Source organism: Canis lupus, chromosome 26, assembly GCF_048164855.1.
Source record: "Canis lupus baileyi chromosome 26, mCanLup2.hap1, whole genome shotgun sequence".
In the NCBI taxonomy this organism is placed as follows: domain Eukaryota; kingdom Metazoa; phylum Chordata; class Mammalia; order Carnivora; family Canidae; genus Canis; species Canis lupus.
Window position 1 is genome coordinate 25,219,787 of NC_132863.1, and position 13,645 is coordinate 25,233,431.

Consider the following 13,645-nt stretch of genomic DNA (forward strand, 5'->3'; position numbering starts at 1 on the left):
TATAAAATCTTTAAAACAAAACAAAACAAAACAAAAAAACTGAGAAATGTTTTCTATTCTTTTCAGATGTCCATAATTGGCAAGAAATAAACAGTGTTTAATCTACCCTAGAAAAAAAAAATCTACCCTAGACTAGAAGATGAGAGGTTTCCACCCCTGTTTCTTTAACTCTTCTGATAGACAGCTTTTAGTGTTCATGACATATGAGTTACCCTCTTTTAGGTCTTATTTCTTTATCTGTGAAATGGGCAAGTAAAATACCTCCAAGGATCAATCAGTTCAGTCTAAGCCAATCTGACAGCACTTATGGAGGCTTCTTGTTTGGCTGTGATGAAAGGACACAAAGCTTGATAAGATATGCCTCCATTCTCTAGGTAAGCTGGATGTGTGTTTGTGTGTTCTCTAATAGTTATAAATAAAGGGCAACAAAGCTTGGAGAGTGGAACTTTTCATTTAAAATTAGCCACTGACAAGTGTGCATGGCAGGGAGATGAGGTAAGCTTCACTGAGGAGAGAGATGCTCTTCCCCTTCTCTGACCATGTGATTCCAATGGAGGCTGCCATCTTTTTATCCATCCCATATCCCTATTGACAATGATTGGTTACAGAGTGGGGACCTGGCTCAAACCGGGCCAGTCACAGTACCTGACCCTATCAGTAGCGGATAATTGGTCTAAGGATGAGCAACTACTCAAGTTGGGCCAATCAAAGTCCTTCCCTAAAATTTTGTCATTAAGACTGAAGTAGGGCAGCCCCGGTGGCTCAGTAGTTTAGCGCCACCTTCAGCTTAGGGTCTGATCCTGGAGACCCGGGATCGAGTCCCACGTCAGGCTCCCTGCATGGAGCCTGCTTCTCCCTCTGCCTGTGTCTCTGCCCCTCTCTCTCTCTGTCTCTCTGTGTCTCTCATGAATAAATAAATAAAATCTTAAAAAAAAAAAAAAAGACTGGAAGTAGAAAGTTTCAGGCTCTCTGGAGGAGCAGCTGAGATTGTGAGAGTTGTGGCAGCTGTGTCCAGCCTTGAGCAGAAATGCTTACATGCAGAGAGAAGGAGAGACAGGACTGGGAAGGAGTCCTTAGCAACATCTAAGTCCCTGGTCCCTTCTTATAACCCTGCATCTCCATTTGCTCATTCTCAGGTCCTGCTGATTCTCCCTTACTGCCTATCATCTGTCAACTTCAGCTCCCTGAGCTCCCAATACCCTCCAGATAAATTCCTTTTCCATTTCTGTAAGTCTGAGTTTGTTTTCCACCTCCTAGTTGGCCACTGAGAACCCTGCCTGGCTATATCCTGGGGCTTTGGGTCACCCTCACCCCAATCAGGAAAGGTCGCTACTCCTCACCCTAATCAGGGAAGCACCAAGAGAGAACTTATTCTCAATCTAATGGACAGAAAGGAGGGAGCCCCATTCCCACAGTGAAGTGCATTAGCATGGGAGGCAGAAATTCCTTCCTGTCACTGAACTTTAGGCAAATTTCTGTGCCTTTCTGAGCCTGTTTTCCTATCTGTAAAATGGGACCTGGAATATAATGATGATTCCCAAACTGTGTTCTGCAATACCCTGGATTTTTGCGGAGGGACCACAACTTTAGGAGGGTGGTTTATGGCAGGGGGGGTGGGGAGGTCTACTCTGAGGTCTCTCCCCTACTTCAAAGCCACCGCCCTCCCCCATCTGTTTTATGCATTGCCTTTCTGTGAAAGGTCTGGCTTAAAAGAGGGCTCTATAGCGTAACTGATTTGAAAACCCCTGGATAAGATGTCTCTGAAAACCTTTCTAGTTTTTCTAGTTCATGGTTTCATAGGTTACAGGATAAAGAATAACTTTCACATGGATGATAAAATGATTTTGAGTGTTTGCTTGCTCTAGGTCAGGCACTGTGCTAAGTACTTTACATAAATTTATTTATTTATTTATTTATTTATTTAAAGGCTAGTGGGTTTTTTTTTTTTAAGATTTATTTATTTATTCAGAGAGAGAGAGAGAGAGAGAGAGAAAGGCAGAGACACAGGCAGAGGGAGAAGCAGGCTCCATGCAGGAAGCCCAATGAGGGACTCGATCCCGGGTCTCCAGGATCACACCCCAGGCTGCAGGAGGCACCAAACCGCTGTGCCACCGGGGCTGCCCACATACATTTATTTTTAAAAATCATACAGCAACCCTCTAATGTGGGAAATTTATTATCCCCAACCTGGGACTTCACAGGTGCCTGGATGGCTGTTGGTTCAACATCTGCCTGTGCCTGCCCTTTGGCTTGGGTCATGATCCCAGAGTCCTGGGATCCAGCTGAGTCAGGCTTCCTGCTCAGCAAGGAGTCTGCTTCTCCCTCTTCCTGTGCCCCATCCCCACCCTGCTTGTGCATGTGTGCTCTCAAATAAATAAATGAAATCTCAAAAAAGAAGAAGAAGAAGAAGAAGAAGAAGAAGAAGAAGAAGAAGAAGAAGAAGAAGAAGAAGAAGGAGGAGGAGAAAAAGAAGAACCTGGGACTTCAGAGGTGAAGTAATTTGCTCAAGAGCACATAGCTGTTAAGTAGTGAAGGTAGGTTTGGACCTAAATTGATTAGAAGACACAAACGAGCAGCTCACAGGTCAAACTCAGTCCTAACATATGAGTCTTTTGGCCAGGGTAGTGCTTTTTTTTTTGAGTTAGTTGCCAGCACTTTTTTTTTTTTTTTTTAGTTGTCAGCACTTAAAAGCCAGATGATTTCATATAAAAATCTGGATTTAGAGGTTTTTTTTTTTTTTTTTCTTTTAAGACCTGGCAACTGGCAATACTGGACATCTCTATCCCACACAGGTGGTAGCTGCCTCCTCTAGAAGGAGCATGAACTCCCATCTTACTAAAGACCTTATTACTCTTTATCATCTTATACCTAACCCACTTTGCTCATTCATAGTACCTGCCTGGACCTGACGCATCTGATTTTTTCACCCCTGTTCTAATGATGAGCCTGTCTTCCACAAAGACTTCTTATAACCCTCCATCTCCATTTGCTCATTCTCCAGGTCCTGCTGATTCTCCCTTACTGCCTATCATCTGTCCCTTCCTTTTCATTTACCTGCCTTTATTCCTTGCCTCCAATGAACACACCTTCTAATCTCCCCTCTTTCACATCCATTTTCCTAATCCTAGCTTAGGTAGTTTACAAACATCAGAGTGAAATCTCTAAAGAGAGATTCACTCATTCAAGATGAGCTCACAGGGCAGAGTTAGTGGTGGGGAGAGAAAGTTGAATGTATGCCTTGGGGCTCAGCTGGCCCCAGGTTCAAATCCTGATTCATTTGCGTCACATTTTTTCATCTGTGAAATGAAGATGAAACAACTCAAAGTTGAACGAGATTACTTCTAAAGTTTCTTCCAACCTTGACACTTTATCATTTTTAAAAATTATTTTATTTATGATAGGCACACAGTGAGAGAGAGAGAGAGGCAGAGACATAGGCATAGGGAGAAGCAGGCTCCATGCAGGGAACCCGATGTGGGACTCGATCACAGGACTCCAGGATCACACCCTGGGCCGAAGGAAGGCACTCAACCGCTGAGCCACCCAGGCGTCCTGACACTTTATCTCTGCACAAGACTTTTCAGTGATTCTTGGGACGCCTGGGTGGTTCAGCAGTTGAGCGTCTGCCTTTGGCTCAGGGCGTGATTCCGGGATCTGGGATCGAGTCCCACATTGGGCTCCCTCCATGGAGCTTGCTTTTCCCTCTGCCTGTGTCTCTACTCTCTCTCTCTCTCTCTGTCTCTCATGAATAAATAAAATCTTTAAAAAAAAAGACTCTTCAGTGATTCTACCAAGTTGAGTATAGAAACCAGTTCCTCTAGATACTAGTTCTAGCCTACCTTTTTTGTTTAAGATTTTTAATTTATTTGACGGAGATCAACAGAGAGAGCACAAGCAGGGGGGATAGCAGGCAGAGGCAGAGAGAGGGGGAGAAGCAAGCTCCCAGCAGAGCAGAGAGCCTAATGTGGGGCTCAGTCTTAGGACTGTGAGATCATGAGCTGAGCTGAAGCCGGATGTTAACTGACTGAGCCACCCAGGGCCCCCAGCCTACCTTTTATTTTTGTTTAAAAAAATTTTTTAAAGGTATTATTTATTTATTCATGAGAGACACAGAGAGGCTGAGACACAGGCAGAGGGAGAATCAGACTGCCTGTAGGGAGCTCGATGTGGGACTCGGTCCCAGGACTCCATCTTGGGACTCTGGGATCACGCCCTGAGCCGAAGGCAGATGCTCAACCACTGATCCATCCACCCAGGCGTCGCCCCAGCCTACCTTTTATATCTCATCTTTCCCAATTCAGCTCATACCTTGTGCTACCTCTTACATTCCTGCCTTTATAGAAACCTCTAGCTCTTACATTCCTGCCTTTATACTTGCTATTCCCCCTATCTGGAGTACCCTCTAGCATTCTGTAAACAAATGCCCCATAAAAATATGAGGCATTATACCTCCACCTATTGGACCCTACTCACCTGTTAGGAAAGCTGTTTTCATTGCAAATTATGAAAACGCCAACTAAAACTACTCAAACCATAAAGACATTGGTTCATGGAAAAGTCCAGAGGTGGGTCAAGCTTCATGTATGATTTTATCAGGTCCCTGGCTCATTTTTTCTACAGTGTTTTCTTAGTCCTGCCCTCTTCCATGTGGTGGCTTTTATTCTCTTTATTTCTTTGGCTGGCTTTCCCTTGTGATGGCCGTGAGGGGCAATTTTATGTGTCAACTTGACTAGGCTAAGGCATGCCCAAATACGTGGTAAAACATTTCTGGGTGTGTCTGTGGTGGTGTTTCTGGAAGAGATTAGCATTTGAATTGGTACACTAACATCACCCTCACTAGTGCAGGTGGGTGCAGCTAATTTGCTGAACAGAAGAAAAAGGCAAATATGCTCTTTGCTTGAAATGAGACATCCATCTTCTCTTGCCCAGGACATTGGACATCATTGCTCTTGGTTCTTGGGCATTTGGACTTGGACTGAATTATACCACTGGCTTTGTTGGTTCTCTTGCTTGCAGGAGGCAGATGATGGGACTTCTTGGCTTCTAAAACCACGTGAGCAGGCTTCACCCTAAGTGTGAAGCTGATGCAGGGCTCAATCTCATGACCCCAAAGATCATCTCCCTTCATGCTCTAATCTTCAGGGACTCTCCTGGACAACACAGTTTTCCTAACACTTCTCTGTTTAATTCATAGTCATTCATTCAACAAATATTTGTTCTAGGGACTGAGGAATGAACAGACAAAATTCTGTCTTTGTGAAGATCACAAAGATGTAGTAGAAAGTGTGGACAGGGCAGCCCAGGTGACTCAGCAGTTTGGTGCTGCCTTTGGCCTGGGGCCTGATCCTGGGGACCTGGGATGGAGTCCCACGTCGAGCTCCCTACATGGAGCCTGCTTCTCCCTCTGCCTGTGTCTCTGCCTCTCTTTCTCTCTGTTGGTCTCTCATGAATAAATAAATAATCTTTAAAAAAAAAGTGGGGACAGGAGAGAGAAAACAAACATATTTTAGGTGGTAATAAGTACTATGGAGAAAAATCCAGCTGGAAAGGATACAGAGAAGTAGGGTGTTGCTGTTTTATTTTAAATTTTTATTATTATTTTAAAATTTTATTTATTTATTTGAGAGAGCGAGAACACGAATGAGCAGAGGGGAGGGAGCAGCAGACTCCCTGCTGAGCAGGGAGCCCCATGTGGGGCTCGATCCCAGGATTCCAGGATCATGACTTGAGCCGGAGGCAGACACTTAACTGAGCCACCTAGGTGCTCTTATTTTATTTTTTAAAAGATTTATTTATTTTGGGGAGAGTAAGTGAGCAAGCAGGGGGAGGGGCAGAGAGAGAGAGCATCTCAAGTAGACTCTCCCCTGAGTGTGGAGCCCGATATGGGGCGGGATCTCATGATCCTGACATCATGACCTAAGCTGAAACCAACTGAGGTTGGTTTGAACTGAAGCTCAGGGCAGCCCTGTTGGCTCAGCGGTTTAGCATCACCTTCAGCCCAGGGCCTGATCCTGGGGACCCAGAATCGAGTCCCATGTTAGGCTCCCTGCATGGAGCCTGCTTCTTCCTCTGCCTGTGTCTCTGACTCTCTCTGTCTCTCACGAATAAATACTTTAAAAAAATTTAAAAAATGAACTGAAGCTCAACCAACTGAATCACCCTGGTGCCCCAGCATGTTGCTATTTTTCTTTTTTAAAGATTTGCATTTATTTGAGAGAGAGGGAGAGCCAATGAGAGAGAATATGAGCTGGGGGAGGGGCAGAGGGAAAAAGTAGGCCCCTGGCAGAGCAGGGAGCCTGATGCAGGGCTGGATCTTAGGACCAGATAGGAGTATGCCAGACATTGTGCAGGGTCTAGTAACAGTGATGTACTAAACCAAAGATTCTTAGTCTTATGGAACTTACCTTCTACTGGGGAAACAGACAAAATCCCAGACCAATAAGTGATAAGACTAAGAAATACCATGAAGGAAATGAACAAGAGGCCAACCTAGAAAGCATCTTTAGGTGAGGTGTTCAGGAAAGGCCTCTCTGAGGAGGTGATAGTTAAGTAGAGACTTGAGGCATAAGAGGGAACTAGAGTTAGAAGAGGTAGGGGAAGAACGTTCCTGGCCTTGGTCTCAGTGTCACTATTTCTCTAATTTTTTTTTTCTTTTAAGATTTTATTTGGGGATCCCTGGGTGGCTCAGCGGTTTGGCGCCTGCCTTTGGCCCAGGGGGAGTCCCGGGATCGAGTCCCGCTCCGGGCTCCCAGCATGGAGCCTGCTTCCCCCTCTGCCTGTGTCTCTGCCTCTCTCTATGTCTATCATGAATAAATAAATCTTAAAAAATTTTTTTTATTTATTCATGAGATACACAAAGAGAGGCAGAGACAGAAGCAGAGGGAGAAGCCGGCTCAATGCAGGGAGCCCGCTGCAGGACTCAAACCCTGGGACTGCGATGATGCCCTGAGCCCAAGGCAGATGCTCAACCGCTGAGGTACCCAGGCGTCCCACTATTTCTCTATTTCGATTTCTCTTCCTTTGGGGCGCCTGGGTGGCTCAGTCGATTAAGTGTCTGCCTTGGCTCAGGTCATGATCCTGGGGTCCTGGAATCCAGCCCCCCATCCAGCTCTCTGCTGGACAGGGAACCTGCTTCTCTCTATCCTCCTTGCTCACGCTCTCTTGCTATCTCTGTCTCTCCCTCTCTCCAAATAAATAAAATCTAAAAAAAAAAAAAGAGAGAAACAGAAAAATGATCTCTCTTCCTTTGAAGGGAGACACGGAGGTCATCAAACAACACAAGCGGAGCTGTAATTGTTGGTCTTGCAGCGCCAGGATTCCAGTCAAACTCTGCCCTGTTTAGGAGTCCTGTCTGAGGCAGATTCTGGGGATGGCGATGTGAAAAATACAATCATGAAATCCCAGGTCGGCCTCATGGAAAATTGGACAGTTCTCAGCCTTCAAGGAAGTCTATAGCTGAGGACTGAAGGGCAATGGTCTCCGTGGGCTCTTGAAGACCCCTCCGGCTGTTCCGTGGACGCTGGAAATGGCTTTGGGTGAGTTTCCGACAGGAGAAATACTCAGTAGAGAGGACCACCACCCAGATCGGGTTATAAAACATTTCCCGCATCCCAGCAGGGTAAAGGTACTTGAATTTAACCTCCTTTGTAGGTGGGAGGGGCACCTCCTCCCCAAACCCAAGCCAACCGCCGCCTCTCCGCCCAGTCCTAGCCTAGGCTGCAACGAGCTAGGCTCGCCCAGGCCACGTACCTGCTTCCCTGAAAATGAAAGGACCCGGAGTTCCTTCCCACCGCGTCCCTCACGCACTCCTCGGGGGCCGCCCCCCGCCACCGTGTTTGGGGCCCACCTCCAGGCCCCGCCCCCCGCCAGCTCCAGCCGCCCGACTGGATCCCGCCTTTGGGTCCCGCCTCCTTCGGCTCCTTTCCACCCCCCGCCCCCACCCCGTGGCCACCTTTGGGCCCCCTCCTCCCTCCCCGTTCGGCTTCCGGGCCCGCCTCCTTCTGCCCCGCTTCAGTCTTTTCCTCCTTTCTGGTTCTCACTTCGGCCCCGTCTTCGGCCTCCTCCCGTAAGGGCTCCGCTTCCCTCAGCCTCGCCTCGGCCTCCCTCCAGCCTCGGGCTCCTCCTACGGGCACGGCCTCCCTCAGGCCCCGCCCACAGCCCCGCCCGTCAGGCGCAGCTCCGGCGGCAGGCTCCGCGCGGCCTGCACGGTCTTCCACGCCTGCCTTCCGCGTCTCTGCTCTCGCGCGTCGCCACCCTCTCAGGCCCGCCCCGCCTTCGGCTCGCTTATTGGTGGAGGAGAGCCTCTCTCTTTTCCCGCCCTTAGCCCCGCCTTCCAGGCGCCCCCGCCAGCCCCTCCTCCCCGCCAGGCCCCGCCCCGGTCCCGCCTTCCCCTTCTCCCCGCCGAAGCTCTGGACTTTTCCAAAGCGAGGCTGAGGGGGTAGGGGGAGCCCAAGCGCTCGGGAAGCCGGGCTAAGTCGGGGTGGGGCTGCGGACTCCCAGCGCTTGTGTCACCGTGTCCTTCTCTAGAGACAAAAGCGGTGCGGTAGAGGGAGGGCCCGGGGCCAGGGCCGGAACGGCGGGCGGGGCCGAGCTGAGGAGAGCCGTTTGGGGCCCCCGCCCCCGCGCGCTTCAGTGGTGGCGGCCGAGGGAAGGACTCGCGGCTGCGGGGCTCGCGCCGCTGTCAGTGCGGCGGGGCGCGCGAGCGGCGCGGGCGCGGGCGCGGGGCGGGCGCAGCCGAGCAGCTGAGGGGGCGGCGGCGGCGGCGGCGGCGGGGGCGACTCCCGCGCGTGTGTGCTCAGCTCCTCACGCCGCGGCCGGGGCCGCCTTCCTCCTCCTCCTCCTCCTCTCCCTCCCTTCCGCCCCCGAGTGCGGCGGCACCGCCTCCTTCCGCGCCGCGCGGCTTCCTCCAGACCTCTCGGCGCGGGTGAGTGGGGGCCACGGGCGTCTCCTTAGGGGTGCGGGGGAGTGTTCCTTGTTCCTTTTCGGCTATCCACCTCTTGGCGCGGGTTGCTGCCTATTTTTAGAAACTCTTTTTTCGGCCATTCTGGGCGTCCCGGGAACCAGAGTAACTCCCGGCCTCCTCCCCCCGCACCTCCCCCCAAACCCCGTGTCGCTGGCCCGGCCCATCCGCGCCTGCCCCCGGCCGCTTCCTCCCCGCGGGCCGGGCCTGGGCCAGGAGTTGGCGGGGTGGGCCCGCGCCCGCTCGGAAGTTGGAGTCTTTGTGCTCGCGCCCCGCCCCGCCCGGCGAGGGGAGGAGGGAGCGGAGCGGAGGCCGCGCCGGGAGGCCTGGGCGGGCCGGGCCCGGGCTCTGGCCCCGGCCGGGGCTCCTTCCGGCTCTCCCTCCGGGGCTGGGTCTTGCCGGCTCCCCAAGGCAAACAGAACTGGCCTGGCCTCGCTCCCCACGGGCCTGAGCGCCGCCTCGGCCCCCACCGCCAACGTTGCTGGGCTCGTTGCACACCTTGGGGCTCGGAGAGGAGCAGCCACGGGCCCTCGAGCTGGTGCGGTGTTCCGCACTTCACGCAGTTCCCAGTGCGGCCGAGCTTCAGTCTGCCCCTCCGTAAGATGGGGGAAAGAAAGTCGCCTCGCAGGATGTTTGTGGATTTCGGGAACTAATATGGGAGAGAAGTGTCTAATACCAACAGGTAACATTTAATGGACTTGGTCAGGAACTTCGACGGCCTTCTGGGGTCATCCCCCTTTACAAAAGCAGAAATCAAGGTGCAAAGAGGAAAAATAGTTCACAATAGCCACAGGAGTATAAAGCCGTGGTATTAGTACCTGTTTTTTATTTCTTAGTGTGAACTTGTGTAGGGTCTTAGTGCAGAGGATTTTGAGTTCACCTTGGGTCACTTCTTTTTCTCTGACTCCCAAGCTAGTGTCTACTATACTACGGATGAAAGGATACGAGAGGTCCCAGGGAAGGGAAATTCGTATGAATTACTGATCTCTGGGCTTTTGGCTCAAGGAAGGCTTAAGTCATTTTAACTGAGGTTCTTCCTTTATTTTATTCATGGCGTATCCCTTTCCCCCCTAACTTTGTGTGTTCTCTATAGGGTTTATTTTATTTTTTTTAAAGATTCTATTTATGAGAGACACAGAGAGAATCAGAGACATAGGCAGAGGGAGAAGCAGGCTCCATGCAGGAAGCCCAACGTGGGACTCGATCCCGGGTTCCCAGGATCACGCCCTGGGCTGAAGGCAGGCGCTAAACCGCTGAGCCACTGGGGCTGCCCTCCATAGGGTTTAGATTTACAGCTCCTAGTTGTTGGGGGAGGAGAAGCAGGAAGTGACTCAAGTCAACTGCTTCAACTCCCTACCTTCAAATAGGGTTTTATTTTTCCTATTTTCAAATAAGACCGAGAGGGCTAAAAGTGAACGAGCTAATACTAATTTTGGCAAGTTTCTAGTTTTCCAGTGTGTTTGATCCCTGTTGTAGGGAGTGTCTAAAAATCAGAGTTCCTAGGCCACACCTTGAAGGAGTCTCCCGATGTTTGCATTAGTTCTTTGGAGTCTGGAGGTCTGTTGTGCTGCTCTCTTTCCAAAATTCTGAATTTAGGTATTGCGGTATGTGGGACCTGGAAGGGGTCTTATCATCTGGTCTAACTTTATCTGCCTCGTCCCCTTACACAGTTAACACTGGAAGAAAGTTGTCCGCATTCACAGACTGCTTTGGTGACAGAATCAGAACTAGAATTCCCAGTCTTCTGCTGTGCAGTCCAGTAATAGTTTTATTTCTACCATCCCTTGCCGCTTTGAAGGAGTACTAAATTACTTATTCAGGCCTTAAGAGACCAGAGACCAGGAATCCTGAGTAAATGGAAATCTCGAGAAAGTTGGTTAGTTCCAGCCATTCTATGTCTTAGGTTTAGCGTTAAAAGGAGAGCAGGTTTTGTGCACAGGTGTACCAGTTCTCATTAGTATTTACTGTTATCGTATGGCTTATATTACTCTTTTGAAATCATCTGATTTCTAATCCAGTTCTGTGAGGGAGTTCTTAGACTTTGGTTTACATCTTCTTTTTACAGCTGTAATTGAGAATTGAGATACAGAAAGGTTGGGGCACTTGTGTTACTTAGGTCACCAGATTAAGAAGTGAGGACAGCACACCTTTCATGAGTAGAGGATTTGATGTGGCATCATTAACTGAGCCACTCATTGTGGCTCTGTGAACCTTTTTGCTTTTCTGTAAATTCACAAGGTTGTGTGGAGACTGTGAGAAACGGCTGTGAAAGTCTATTGCAGTGGTAGAAATAATAGCTTTTTTTTTTTTTTTAAGATTTTATTTATTTATTTGAGAGTGCCAGAGAGAGCACCAGCAAAGGGGAGGGGGCAGAGGCAGAAGCAGAAGCAGACTCCCCACTAAGCAGGGAGCCAGATGCAGGGCTTGATCCTAGGACCCTGGGATCATGACCTCATTTGAAGGCAGACCCTTAACCAACTGAGTCATATTATGGTGCCCCACTAATAGCTAACGTTTATTAAGTACTTACCAGGTACCAATTCTTGGAGTAAGGACTTTCTATAGGGTATCTCATTTATTTCTCAGAGCCAAATGTATGAATTGGGTATTATTTCTGTTTTACAGAGGAAGAAACAGGCTTAGATAGGTTATATGACTTGCTCAGGATCATGCTATTGATGATTGCAGACAATATATTTTTATTTATTTATTTGACAATATAATTTTAAAGCTGGGGTGTTGTTTTTTTTCCCCCTTCTTCTGGGTAAAATGTGCATGAGGTAAAATTTGCCATTTTAATCACTTTTAAATGGACAGTTCTCTGGCATTAAGTACATTCACACTCTTGTGCAGCCATAACCACTCACTATCCTTGTTTAGAACTTTTTTATCTTCCCCAGCTGAAACTCTCTACCCATTAAACACTTAACTCCCTAGTCCCCTCTCCCTGTAGCCTCTGACAACAACCATTCTATTTTCTGTTTCTGAATTTAACTACTTTAGGTACCTCATATAAGTGGAATTATACATTTTTTTTGTCCTTCAGTGACTGGCAAAGCTGGCACTTTTAGTGCTTCCCTTGACCTCGGGATGCTATGTAAATGCAAAATGATTATTCCTTATCTGCACTGGGGTGTGGCATGCTGCCCCAGAGCAGAAACCGAGGACTGTTTGTACCTCTGGTTAAGCTCTTTTCCCCCTTTTGCCTCTACTCTGTGGATTGACGTTCCTTATTACAGCAGCCTTTATTGGAGATCTGTGCTTGCCCCTTTTGTATCTTCCAAAGAGACCTCCTACCCTTGAAATAGAACCCAGAGGACTCTCCACCCTTCTTTGCACCTGCCTTTCCGACTATTCAGGATTTGCGCGTATGGGCTGCAGTGATCAAGAATAGCAGTGCTATGACAGCAGCTCGGATCAGAACTACTCACAGGATGATTAAATGGATTATCTTTATGAAATGTGCTCTCTCTACCCTCCTCTTTCCATAAAGTCACACAAGAGGGATTAGCTATGGGTTCCTAGAGGGTGTTTATGGGTACTCATTGCTTGCAGGTGGTTAAAATGGAGTTAAATGTATTTAGCCTTTTTTTTTTTTTAAAGATTTTATTTATTCATTCATGAGAGACACACACACACAGAGAGGCAGAGACAGACACAAGCAGGCTCCATGCAGGGAAACCCCAGTATGGAGCTCAATCCCAGGACTTGAGATGATGACCTGAGCTGAAGGCAGATGCTTAACTGACTGAGCCACCTAGGCACCCTAGAAAACGGTACCTTTTTTTTTTTTTTTTTTAAGATTATTTATTCATGAGAGACAGAGAGAGAGAGAGGCAGAGACACAGGCAGAGGGAGAAGCAGGCTCCATGCAAGGAGCCTGATGCGGGACTCCATTCTGGGACTCCAGGATCATGCCCTGGCCGAAGGCAGGTGCTAAACTTCTGAGCCACCCAGGGATCCACCGCATTTAGCCTTTCAAAACTCCCTTAGGTTTGACTGTTTGTTTCTGTATATTTGGGAGGTGGTGGAATGTGTTGTTTATGAAGGGTTGTTGGAATTTTGTCCTGAAAACCAACAGGGAGTGGAGGTGAGAGGTGTTCCAGAGATGGGTAATTGGGCAGCAAACAGATCTGAGCATGTTGGGTTTTCCTTAAAGATCTGATCGCCCTACATTGCCTATGTATTAAGTCCAAACTCCTGAGTGTGATAATGAGGTCCGAATGTGTTGAATTGTTTATTGGACAGGATCCTGTAGTTGAGGGGTTTTAAGGTCTTGCCCACCAGCCAGCCATCTGGCCAACATTTGAATTGGCTACTTATTGAGAATCGATTTCATGGGACATTCATTATTAGAAAGTTTTCCATTTACAGAAAAATTATTAAGCACCTGCCATGCACAGCCCTAAGCTTGGTGATTTGAGTCTATAATAGCCTTGTGGGGAAGCCAGGCAAGGAAACAGGTAATGTGACAAGTGTTGTGAATGGGGATAAGCACTACTAGAGCAGAGAGGAATGGTAACTAACCCAGCCTTGGAGGCTTCTTCAGAGAAGTTGGCTAAGCCCAGATCTCAAGAAAAATAGACATAAGGCAGGAGGAAAAGAGATTTGGAGAGTTGAGGAGGAGACTGACTAGGCAGAAGAAATAGCAAGTCTAAAGATGGTGAGGGTGTAGTAGTTGAGACT

At 48.5% G+C, this 13,645-nt stretch overlaps 1 protein-coding gene across 9 annotated transcripts in view; it reads left to right on the plus strand.

Annotated features, from left to right (window-relative positions):
- RALY (RALY heterogeneous nuclear ribonucleoprotein) overlaps window positions 1-13,645 on the plus strand; it is a 154,160-nt gene that overhangs the window by 60,073 nt on the left and 80,442 nt on the right. Inside the window, exon 1 of one of the 9 annotated variants that reach the window (XM_072800659.1) lies at window positions 8,741-8,923. The exons of 1 other annotated variant lie outside the window; for it this stretch is intronic. The gene's annotated coding sequence lies outside the window, so the exon portion shown is untranslated. Of the gene's footprint in view, window positions 1-8,740; window positions 8,924-9,182; window positions 9,642-13,645 lie in introns of those variants that run through there. 7 more of the 9 variants (XM_072800656.1, XM_072800663.1, XM_072800661.1 and 4 more) reach the window with 7 other exon arrangements.